Source organism: Zalophus californianus, chromosome 4 (assembly GCF_009762305.2).
Source record: "Zalophus californianus isolate mZalCal1 chromosome 4, mZalCal1.pri.v2, whole genome shotgun sequence".
Taxonomy (NCBI): Eukaryota; Metazoa; Chordata; class Mammalia; order Carnivora; family Otariidae; genus Zalophus; species Zalophus californianus.
Window position 1 is genome coordinate 3,979,184 of NC_045598.1, and position 12,474 is coordinate 3,991,657.

At 58.3% G+C, this 12,474-nt stretch overlaps 1 protein-coding gene across 3 annotated transcripts in view; it reads left to right on the forward strand.

The window, feature by feature from the left end:
* KCNAB2 (potassium voltage-gated channel subfamily A regulatory beta subunit 2) overlaps positions 1-12,474 on the forward strand; it is an 85,008-nt gene that overhangs the window by 12,866 nt on the left and 59,668 nt on the right. Inside the window, exon 1 of one of the 3 annotated variants that reach the window (XM_027605074.2) lies at positions 9,747-9,820. The exons of the other annotated variants lie outside the window; for them this stretch is intronic. The gene's annotated coding sequence lies outside the window, so the exon portion shown is untranslated. Of the gene's footprint in view, positions 1-9,746; positions 9,821-12,474 lie in introns of those variants that run through there. 3 annotated transcript variants of the gene reach the window in all.

The window sequence follows — 12,474 nt, forward strand, 5'->3', positions numbered from 1 at the left end:
GTTGGTCGTTGGCGAGAGGAGACAGAGAGACATGCTCTCTTCTTGTGGATGTCCCAAACCGCGCGGAGGAAGTCAGGCCCTCCCCAATGACACTCTCGCCATCACAGAGGGCTGGGGGTGGGGGATGGCCAGCCCCTTGGTTCACTGATAACCCCACTCAGAGGTGGACACAGAGGTTCCATCTGTGACGCACCAGCCAGGTACTCACGTCACTGCAGCTGCGGGGCTGGGGGGGGGGGGGGGGGGGGAGGGGAGCTGGAGATGCTGCAGCTGTGGTAGCCACAGGGTACCCTCAGCTCAGTGCAGCCTCAGGGTGCTGCCTGGAGTCCCCCAGGATTGCATGGCCACCCCCAAGGGAGCTGCTCCCTCACCCAGCATCTCCCCACTCGCACCAGTGAGTAGGGAATCCTGGAGGTAAGCCATTAAGACCTGCAGATTTCCTACCCAGTGTGAAGGGCAGGGCTTGGGTTTCACGAGGGAAATGCTCCCCTAGTCTAGTCCTGCTGCAGGAAGCTGCGCCCTCACCCCCTGCAGGACGGCCAGCACCAGGGACAGATCTCCCTCGCTCCCCATTCATAATCTTTTAAGAACTTCTCTCTGAAGGACCAGACCAGCTGGTCCTGTCACCAGAAAGGGCGAGAAATGCTCCCTGCCCAGCCCCGTGATCTCATGCTGTGTGTGACCCTTATCTCCCCTTGAGCCATGGAGGAGGGGCTGCCCCTTGGGGACTCAGGCCTTGGGCTGCCTAGTGGGGAGATGCCTGTGGCCTTGATCGTAGCCTGGCTCACCCGAGGGAGGCACTGGGGCAGCCCTGCCTATTCCTCTGGGAGTGGCTGCAGCAAGAGCTGTAGAGACAGGAACTTGGCCAGGGCCAGGGCCCAGAGGGAAGAAAGCAAAAGTGCCCCTGGGTACACTTCCACCCCGGGGAGGTAGGAACTGGTCCAGCCCCCTTGCCCCCCTCCAGAAGTATGGGGCATGCTCTCTGAGTCTGTCTGAAATGTGCTGTAGCTGGATGTTCACTTCCCCTGAAGATAAGCCCGAGGGTCTAGGTGGCACTGTGTGGCTCTCCAGTCCTTCTGGCCCCCAACACCCCTGTGGGGATCCGGGACTCTTGGTATTCACCTGCCCTGTTGGCATCTGCTTTTTAGAGCAGCAAGAGACTGCCCAAGGGGTGGCCTGGCTCAGCAGTGCCTTCCGCACGTGGGAAGCTCAGCACTGCCGCCCTGGCCTGAGTGGGGCAGAGCAGCTGACCTGTGTGAGGACAGGCCTTTCCCTGGCATCTCTGCATGCATAAGTGACAGCAGACGGTGGGCCCTTGGCTGGTAGGTGCAGCGGGCCTGTGTGTGTGCATGCATGTGTGTGTGTGTGTGTGTGTGTGTGTGTGTGTGTGTGTGTGTGTGTGTGTGTGTGTGCGCGCGCGCACACCAGGGACACACACATCCCTTCAGATGTGTTTCCCATGCCTAGACACCCCGTCCCCCAGGGCTTCTCACCAGGGCTGGCCTGGAACACACTGTCCGCCGGGGTTCTGGTCTCTCCCCAGATTCTCCTGATGCACTTCCTGTAAGATGAGCGACCCTGACACCCTTTCACAAAAGGGGATGTAAAATTAGTTTCAAAGGAAAGCAAGAACTGCATGATGTCCTAGAACGCACATTTGCCCTGGGGTTCTGCTCTGTCATCTAACACGCCTTTTCCTGGGATTGCTGGGTGAGATTTTGCCGGGATGTTAGGGGCACGCTCTCGTGCTCTGCCCTCTGTCTCTCTGTCTTTGGCAAGATTTCCCACGCTGCAGTCACTGGCCTTCCATCTCTGGATTTGGGTCATGCGTGCACACTACCAGCCCTATTTCTGAGTTTATATTTTTTCTTTTAGTCAGTTTTTTTCTTAAATAAGCTTATTTTGAAATGAAGCTTGCTTGCTGCCCCTGTAATAATGGGAAACCTAGCATTACTTCATTATAATTCAGAGTTAGAAAACAAGCAGGCAGATATTGGATTCAAGAACCATCTCACGTGTGACCAGGGCATGTCCCTGCCATAGAGTTATGTGGGATGAGCCCTTGCTTGTCTTCTGGCAATTCAGGGGTGTGCCTCCTGTCCCCAAGTCATCCCCATCCCCCTGGGTCACAGGCAGGCTATTCATGTTCTCAAGGGCGAGCTGAGAAATCCCGCCTGCCCCTGCTCAGGTGAATATGAGAGATGGGGAAGCCTTGGGGCATGAGCCCCGTATATTCCTCCTTGGATTTAGGCTGGGGGTGGGAGCAGTTATTGGGGAGAGGGTGCCCAGGGGCTGGGCTGGCATTCAAGTGTCGAAGACTTAAACCAGTAAGCTATAGAAATCATGGTGGTTTCTGGAGCAAAATGGCATGAGGTTGCATTCTGAGTGTTGGCTTTGCAGTTGGGCAGGCCTGTCCCAGCTTTTTGCCTCTTAGAGTTCTGTGACTCTAGGCAGGTCCCTTAGAAGGTGCAGTTGGGAGGTGCCTGGGTGGCTCAAGCCATCTCTTTCTCCCTCTGCCCCTCCCCCTGCTCACGTTCTCTCTCTCTCTAAAATAAATAAATAAATCTTTAAAAAAAAAAAAGATGCAGATGGTAATGGGAGTTAGGAATGGAAAGTGCAAACTCCCTCCCCACTGTCTCCCATCCCCAGGGTAACCCTGAAAATACTGTGGGGTGATCCACTTGGGCCTGGGAACTACCCTCTGCATTGGACCCTGAGGCTTTGAAGTTCCTGCCAGATGGGGAAATGTAGCAGGCCCCCAAGGCAACAGCAAGAACAAGGACAGGGCTGCCATGGGCACGAGGGGAGAGACAGGTGTGCCCAAGGTCAGGTGTGCAGGGAAAAGGTGCAGGCAGGTGTGCCTGAGGTCAGGTGTGCAGGGAAAAGGTGCCGGCAGGCCCAAGATCAGGTATGCAGGAGACCTAGAGAAGAGGAAGCTGGAAAAGTAGACAAGGCTGGCTCTGAGTGGTTCAGCATGCCAAGCTGAGCTGCTTGGACCTGGTGCTGAAGGCCCCGGGTAACCACTGAGGGCTTTAGAGAAAGGCGTGATGTGATAGGTCCATGGGTGAGCAGTAGGAATGGGACTCTGGTGGCAGGTAGACAACTAATCCAGGCAGGAACTCCCAAGACCAGCAATGGAAATGGGCAAGAGAGGGAATGTTCCAGGAATAGCCACGTGGACAGAGCCAACAGACAGCTGGGAGGATGAGCCTGCAGCTCAGGGCAGAGAGGTGGGGGAGGCACAGCTAGCTGTGGGGCTCATAGGGGCTGAAGCTCAGAGGGGGGCGAAGAACTGCCCTGGAAGGTCATTCGGGGGAAAGTTTCCATGAACAGAACACTGAAAGCAAGAGTGCCTGGAGGAAGAGGAGCCAGCCTGGGGTAGAGGTGATGCAGGTGATGGAGGCACAGGGGGAGGTGGGGCAGATGATGGAGGCGCAGGTGGAGGTGGGGCAGGTGGTGGAGGCACAGGTGGAGGTGGGGCAGGTGATGGAGGCGCAGGTGGAGGTGGTGCAGGTGGTGGAAGTGCAGGGGGAAGTGGGGCAGGTGGTGGAGGCACAGATGGAGGTGGTGCAGGTGGTGGAGGCACAGGTGGAGGCGGTGCAGGTGATGGAGGCACAGGTGGAGGTGGTGCAGGTGGTGGAGGCACAGGTGGAGGTGGGGCTGGTGGTGGAGGCGCACGGGGAGGTGGTGCAGGTGGTGGAGGTGCAGGTGGAGGTGGGGCAGGTGGTAGAGGCACAGGTGGTGGAGGCGCAGGGGGAGGTGGCACAGTGTATGTGTGCACGCATGTGTGTACGTGGGTCTCTATGCCCATGCATGCGTGCCCTTGAAGTGCCTGCTTGTCCACATGCCTCAGGAATCGGGCGTGGCCCTGCTGGGGGCTCTGGACCTGGTGGACACGCGAGTCAGGCTGAAGCCGGAGATCCCGATCGGAGCCCATGCAGGCTGTACTGGCTCACCGTGCAGCCCCTTGGAGGAGGCCACAGAGGCTGCAGGAAAGCCCGCCTCTCCCTCAGAGGAGCCGCCACAAGACCACCTGCTTGCTCCGCCTCTCGGAGAGAGTGTTAACTAGAAGGAAAGCACTGCCTGTCCAGAGCCGCATAACACACCCATGCATTCAGCAAAGGCCCTGTCCCGGCATGAGAGGTTCCACAGGGAATGAAGCAGACCCAGTCCCGCCCCTGGGGGCTCAGCATCTAGTTGGGGGGCAGTCACGAGCTCCGAAGGAAACCCATGTGCTGACATGATGGACAGGACACTTTGGAGAGAGCTCTCCAGGACCATGTCTCTAGAGAGGTGACACTGGAGCAGGGACACAAAGGAAGAACATCCCCGGTGGAAGGACCACACGTACAAAGGCCCTGTGGTAGAAGAGAGGAAACTGCTCCGGCCCGGGCCTGAGGCGGAGCCACAGGAGTGGAACACCATCTGCCTCTTATCTGGATGTCAGTGGGCACCTCGCAGCGGATACAGCCAGCGTCCAGCTCCAGAACTCCCCCAGCTCGGGACCTGGCACCTCTTCTCCAGAAGCCCAGGGTCACCCTGCATACACATAGACTCTCCTGTCAACCCTTGGGTCTCAACCTCCTGACTCCACCAGCCAGTGGCTGCCTCCTCCACCCCGGCCCAGGGTTCCTCGACTCACACCTGGATCGTTCCACGGCCTCCTGACGAGAGCCCTGCCCCTGCCTTAGGCTGCTCCCCCAGTCCTCCTCAGCCTGCGGCCCAGAAACGTTGGAAAGCATAGACGAGCTCACCTCTCAGGAGAAGGCCTTTGGTTGCCCGTCCCTGCTCGTGGCGGCATGGGGCCCTGGTTCAGAGGAGGGACTCCCGGTACTGCTGCTTCCCGGGTGACTGTGGGCAGGCCAGCTTAGACGCCCCGGCCTCAGTTTCCTCAGCTGGTCTAGTCATAAACAGTACCACCCTCACAGGGTTGGGGGCTAGCATTGAGTGAATGAACGCGTGAAGCCCTATCTCACCCCCTCAGTCACCCACAGCTCTCATGGGTCACCACGAAGTGATGCAGCCTGGGGCTGCTACTCAGGTGGCTTCTTCCACCCACGCCACCAGGAGGACACACAGATGTCCCTGGACCCCGTCCATTCAAAGCCCAGCTTCGGGGCCAGACCCTGAAGGCGCAGCCTTCTCCCCAGGACTGGATGGGTCACCGTGGCCAGGAGAGTGAGGAGTGGAGTCTCTGTCCTGCTGTTGTCATAAGACAGAGGCCGAGGGCCAGAGCGAGAGGGCAGGCGGCCTCCCTGCAGAGTCCGCTCTCCAGGTGTGTCGGCTCATCTGCACTAATCATGAGGCAACACAAGCAGGGTTTAAAAATACTATGCTTGTTTCATTTCAGTGCCGGAGCGAGAAAGAGAACGTACAGCCTGTGTGAGCGACTCGAATCAAAAATAAATGAGGCACAAAGAGTAACCAGAAATAGTACAGCGTCGGAGGCAGTAGCCTGCGTCCCTCGGCCAGCTGTCCCCAGCAGGCGGCATCACAGAGAGCGGCCAGGAGCACGGCTCTACATGTTTATTCCGGAACAGAGGCATCAGGCCTACGATCCGATGATAGATCAGAATTACTGGCAAAGTAAAAGCAAGACAATGACTCCGGGCACGCAGGGCCCCTGTGCATTCTCCTCTGCCCCTGGAACCCCCACTGAGCAGTGGGCCAGGGCTCGGCCTGCAGGTGGCGTGAGGTCATCTCTGACCTTCCTGACACAGAATGCGCCCCCAGAAGGACAGGCCCCAGCTCCCTGCAAAGCTGAGCTGCAAATGCTGTAGACCTCATGAGGGTCCGTACTTTTGTCTTGATTTCATTACAGTGGATGTCACCTTTTTTTTTAAATGTCACAGATCAAGAGTTTTGCAAACCACTCCAGCCCACCCCGTTTTTGTAAACAGAGTTTTATTGGAACACAGCTGCTCGCATTCATTCACATACCATCTCTAGTTGCCTTCACACAGCTTTGCGACAGAGACCAACTGGCCCACAAAGTCTAAAATATTGACTCTCTGGCCCTGACCTGCCCATACTTGTGGGCTCCTGCCCTGGGTGCTCTTCATCACATGCTCAAGCACCCTAGGGAAGTATACTGTCCACCTAAAGACAACCATCGGTGATAGGGTTTTGTTTGGTAGTGTGTCTGTGCTGTCGATTTAGGGCTTTAGAGGTGTTGTTTGGAAAGGAAAAAAAGAGATTCTACAATAATTAGGTTAAGTTCTCTTAGGTGAGGAACATTGTTTGGGCAGGGATATTTGCATCACACAACTAGACTCAGACCCCACCGTGAAGAGAGAACACGCAGGGCCAGGAGGGACCTTGCCCTTGGGGGGATCCCTTTCCCTGCGACGTTGTCGGGGTCAGGGCTCTGCACACCTTCTCTACAAAGGTCTGGAGAGCCAGTGTTTCGGGCTTTCCGGTAATGTGGTCTCTGTCGAAACTCCCCCACTCCGCCTTGTAGCATGAAAGCCGTCGTGGACAAAGGCGCTGTGTTGAATTCATGTGTTGAAGTACTGCCCCCCACCCAATATTTGGAGGTGGGGCCTTTGGGAGGTGATTAGTATTCAGTGAGATGGTGGGGCCCCCTGATGGGACTGGTGCCCCTTATAAGATGATGATGAGACCCCAGCAAGCTTGCTGGCTGGGAACCAGGACTTGGGCCCTCACCTGACACTGAATCTCCTGCGCCTTTATCTTGGACTTCCAGCTTCCAGAACAGCGAGAAATAGATGTCTGTTGTCCGCTGCCCGTCTATGGCACCCAGAACAGACCAAGACAACAAATGACCATAGCTCCGTGCCAATAAAACTTTTATTTATGGACACTGAAATTTGAATTTTATATAATTCTTGTTCCCATGAAATCTTCTTTTGTTTTTCTTCCAATCACTTAAAAACATGAAAACCACTCTTAACTCACAGGCCATGCAAACACAGGAGATGGGCTGGTTTGGGCCTACAGACCCTTGCCAAAGCCCGTCCCAGAGCAAGGAGGGAGCCTCCCCCTATCCCTCCCGGCTGACGATGACCTGAGATGCTGCTCTCAGTTCTGTGTGCCTTGTCGTTTCTCGAAGGATCTCAACAAACAGCAACCTGAAGGATGTCACCTCGGAGTTGATGTTCCAGAAGGAGGCCATACCCAGGGTGGCTAATTAAGTGCCCAGGCTCTGAAGTCAGACCCTCAGGCGTCAGATCTCTGCCCCTCCACTTACCCGCCGGCTGACTCGGGCCTAGTGTCCTCAGCAGCATGATGGAGTCACCCAGCCCTCTTTAAGGTTCTGTCAGGGTTCCATGTGATGGCCAAGTGAAGCATGTGGTGTGGCGTTGGCCCAGATTGTATTTATGAAGTCAGAAGCCTCATGGGAAAACATCAAAAGACGTGGCAGGTGAGCAAAGCCAGAGGTCTCTGTGTGCCGTGAGACAGAGAGACTGCCTTTCTTTGTCCCCAGGGAGCAGAAGCGGGCCCAGTGGGGAGAGTTACAAGGACACCGACTTCAAATCAACATAAAAAAGATCTTTTCCATCATTTGAGTTGTCCCCGGGGGACTCATCTGCTCAGAGTTCCCTGTGCGTGGAGATTTTCGAGAACACCGATGTGGGGATCTCGCAGAGGGAACTGGTGTCTCCGTCACCCTGGACCTGGGCTCTCTGCCCCCAACACTGGGAGAGTCTAGGACGAGTGAGATCCGTACTCCTGCTACACCTGGGGAACTCGACCCCCATCCCCCAGGGTCCTGGCCCAAAGGAACGTGAGTTACATCAAAGCAGTACTTGCTCCTTCAATTGTGGAAATATCCAAAACCACTGTGAGGCTCCCACTTAATGGGAGAATATTTTTGGTGGTCCCAGGACCGGTCTGGTTCTCGGTCTTGTTCTCTGGTTGAGTCGTGGGGGACAGGACCTGCTGCAGGTCACCCCACTAGGGCCTTTGCAATGCCACCCCTTACCCCCTCCCCGATCCCGCCTGAGACTCCTCCTGAGCCCGCGGCATTACTCCTTCTACTGGAAATGGAGGCAGAACTTGGTTGGCAGCCTCCTCCTTGTGGAAGAACGTACCAGAAGACTCTATTCCTTTCCATGAAGAAAACAAACCTTTCCTGGAGGCCCCAACCCCCAGGGCTCTGCCGATGATAGCCTGAGACCCAGCCCACGCTCGCTGGGAGGTGATTCGGGAAATGGGGCTCATGAGTGGCGGTTGGGACAGTCAGCAGCCCCATCGCCATGTTTACTGATCCAGCTTGAATGTGGAGCTCAGACTCCTCGGGGCCGGAGAGGAGCCGTTCCTGGACTCAGTGGGCATGTCTAAGGCCACCCCATATTTCATAGTCACCTGCCCTCCCCATCTGAGGTACAGGTCGGACAGACACCTGGGGCCGGGGATGAAGCTGAGGCGGGAGGGCAGCGACCCTGCATCTGGAAGCCGGCGAGCTGCAGACGTGCCCGTCATTTGAAACGTTCCACGTTTGCCTGCTGACAGGAGATCTGTGATTTAAGAATTAAGCCCACCTTCTCAGACCCACAGGGTCACGGTGACGGCCCACGAGAGTCAGGCCCATGGGGGCTCCAGGGGGCTCCAGGGCAGCGGGAGGAAAAAGCCCCAGCCTAGACTCAGACATGCCTGGTTCCCATCCCAGCTCGGCCGCCAACAGCCCAGTGCGCTGGGGCAAGATGCCATGTTCTCATCTGTAGAAGTGCTTCTGCTTCTAGGGGTGACGGGGGAAAGGCTGGGGTGCGGCCCCACCCCCTCGTGGTCTCTCTTTTCCATCGTCCCCTTCTCTCTCCTGTTCACCTCTCGTCACTTAGGAGATGCTGAACGCCCCAAACTGTTTACTTCTCCCTTCTCTCTCCTCTTTGCCCCATCACACCCCGTCTGTGTCTTAAACCTGCTGGGGACCCATGGCGGCACCCCCGATCTGATGCCCTTGGGCCAAGCCGGCTGACTCCCTGCTGAGGCTTCCGAGCCCTGTGCCCACCCCTGCGGAAGAAGGAGCCTGCTCCACTCCCCAGAACCGTGGGTAAGGGGGTGGCTGGGGCTGCAGCTCAGCACAGCACAGGTGGCCGGCACAGGGGGAGGTACAGTGCTCCGTCCAGGTCCACCGTTGGCCTCGCTCTCCCCCAGGTGAGGGGCCTCCTGGGGAAGGAAGGGCAGAGCAGGGAGAAGCAATAGGGAGATGGTCCCCTCCCACCTGACCTCCTGGGCCGCCCCACCCACACATCATGCACCGGCACCTGCTGTGTCCTGGCACCCGAGATAGGAGACAGGGGAGGCAGAGCCCTGCAGAGCTCAGCACACAGCTTTGGGGACTGCCAGCCCTGGGTTCGAATCCGAGCCGTGGGCCTGACCGTTGACCCTCCGTGTCATCATCTGTACAGTGAGGAGAGCAGTAGGACCCCTCTGAGAGGTTGGGGACAACCAGATAAGGGGGCACAGGTGAAAGGCCTTGCAGCCCAGTGCTGGTAGAAAGCTGGGGCCAAGAAGCAGGACCTCTGTGACACCACCAGGACTAGCTGTGTATCTGCCCCTCTCCCTCCCTGAGAAAGGGGCCCACTGCTTGCCTATTCTGGAGGGAGGGGGCACGTCCCATGTGCTTCCCCTTCTCACATCCCCTGGCCCCTCCCCCGAGAGGTGGCTGTACCACCAAGAAGGTCAGGGTGTCGGGGACCTCCCTCCGGCACGCCCGGGAGTGGAGGCCACACCCCAGTGCCTCTGGGGGCCCCCCCCGGGCTTGCCAGGCACCCTCCCACACGCGCTGCCACCCACTTCCTGGTTGGCCCTGTAGTCCCGCGCCTCGCACACCAAAATGGTCTTGTCTCGGGAACAGGTACGGGGGTGTTTCAGGGATCCTGTTCCCTGAGTGGGTTTTGTGCTCGAGGGGGTGGGCACCCCAGCTCTCCAAGCAGGGCTTAGAGCTCCCCTGATAGCCAGGGTTCGTCAGGCCAGCCCCGTCTCCTGGGCCCCACGCCTGCACAACACTGGCTGCCGCTGGGAGGGGAGCCCCCCGGCTGGACCCAGGCAGGGCCCACGTAGCCATCTGTTGCAGCAGCTTGGCCAAGCCGCTACAGGCGTCCTCCCCGTACGGGGACACGGCTGCTAGGGCAGGTGGCGGGGGTGGGGGGCATCCTGGGCTGACACCCAGCAGAGGTGTCTGACCGTGACACAGTTCCGCCGGGGGCTGCCAGTGTCTGCTTTCATCCCTGGGGCAACAAGACAGGAGCTGCCTGGAGATCAGAAGCACCATGGAGCCACCTCTGTCCTGCCGTGGGGCGGGGGGGGGGGGGGTGGGGGGGGTGGGAGGAGGGGGAGCACCAGCTGTCGAGCAACCCCTGCAGGCTCCTGGAGGGATCCCTGCCCATCTGCTGTCCCCTGAACCCCTGGCCAGGGACTTCCCGCCTCGGAGTGGAAAGTAGTTTCACAGGCAGAAGTGAGGGTCCCTGCCTTAAAAAATAAGTGAACGGGTCCCCCACCCCTCTCTCCTGCAGAGCTGAGTGCAGGGCAAAGGGGAGGGCAGCTGGAGGACCCTGTGAAGCTCTGTCTTGGAGGGACAGCCTGCAGTCACCACTGGGGAGAGGACGGCAGGGGTGGTCAGGGTGGGTGCTCAGGCTGGCCAGAGGGAGGCGGCAGGCTGGACTGGAGGGCTAGAGAGTTTTGCTGAGTGAATGACCGAGGGGAGGCCTGTGGTTACAGAGATTCCGGAGCACAGAGCGCTTGGGGGCTTGTTTCCTGCTTCTTGCCCTGACGAGCTGCAGTCCGAGGCCCCCTCCGCCCAGGCGCCAGGTGGGGGCCCTGTCCACTTGTGGTTGACAGCATCAGGATGGAGCCGGGAAGCCACCATGCCCGTGGTCCCAGCTTCCATTTCCTCCAGGGAGGGAGGACGGCTGTTCCCAAGACTGGGGGCCTTTGGCCACGGGGCGTGGCAGACTCCCATCCAGCACTGTGCACACCCTGGACGTAGCCGGGAGCCACAGCAAGGCTTCTGCTTCATTGGGCAGCCCCTCAGCCTGCAGGTACATGAGAGGTGGGTGTGGATCTGGGTGGGCTGCATTCAGGGAGAGGCATTTCAGTGTTGCTTTGGGAAAGTTGGAATTTGGGGCCCATGATGTTTTTTTTTTTTTTTTTAATTGTGGCACTGATTAGATACAAATGGGGCCTCTGCCTGCAAGAGTGTAGGCCTGAGCCGAGCCCCATGGTGGGTTGACCTGTTTGTACTCAGGGGACAGGCATTGGAATGTTGCTTTGGAAAGACTGAAAAATTCTACTCTGCCGTCTTTTCAAGAAATTCTTACGGGTACTCCGTGGCTTGGTCCCAATGCCTCTGCTGCTGTCCCACCACGTGATGTGCACGCTGTTTCACGTCAGGTTGGCAGGTCACCATGCCACTCAGTCCCCCTGGCTCAGGAGCTTGGAGGGCAGATGGCAGTTTCTCAGCGGCAGAGAGCAGGGGGTCCTGGCCACGGCATCCAGCCCATAGGAATTTTTCACTGTTCTCCCTGCCCCCCCAGCTGAATGGGAGCAAGACCTGATGATGCTCCTTGGGAACTGGGTTGTGGATCTCCAGACTGCCCCCCAGGGCCCCGGGCCACCCCTGCAGTGACTGGGCCTCTCTGCTTTACTCCCCAGGGTGACCCCACAGGCAGAGCCGCTACCCCGAGCGTGCTCAGACTCGCAGGCCTTCGGCGGCGGCATGCACTCTTACTCACAGGGGCGGAGTGGGGTTTCGTCTGGCAGCACCCTGCTCGTGGGACAGAGAGGAAGGGTCTGTTACGCAAGCACCCTTCCGGATCTGAGTGGTTTTGAGCGATTGCACCTCTTCCTGTCTCTTGGTGAGTGCTGGCTGCCATGGCTCCTGCAGCTTCAGCCCCATAAAAGGTGGCGGTTTCGTGCCTTGTAATAGTCATAGTGGTACTTCAGGGCTTTGGCGAGGAGTTCCAGCGTTCGAGAAGCAATGTGCAAAGTGACATGTGTTCAAGAGGCAGAAGCTCGCGTCCGAGGCTTCCGGGGAGACCACCTGCTGTCCCCCACGCCCAGCAGGGCAAGCCTCTCCGGTCTTCTTCCGCTCGGGCAGCGTGCACTGAGCACCTGCCGTGTGCCCGCTGCCCTGGGCACTGGGACACAACTGGGGAATGAAAGAGACAAAGCTCCCTGCCCGGTGGAGCGGACATCCCCAGGGTCTCAGAGGAGACGGGGAAGGAGGAAACGTGGGGAATAGTGCATTGCTGGTGTCTCGGTAGTGACCAGTGCCATACCTCCCGGTGCTCACGCCCACCCCCTTATTAGGATTGGTCTTTGCAGCCAAGAGAACATTTCTGAGCCTTGGTCCTAAAGGGCATCACAACTTTTCTCCCTCAACCCCTCCCTTGGCTGCCTTGGCATGAGAGACCCAGGTGGAGAGGAGGGGCCCCTACTCACCTCTGTGTGTATGAAACCTCTAACACCTCAGCCCAGCGAACACGCTGGCCACAACCTTAGGAGAGCCCC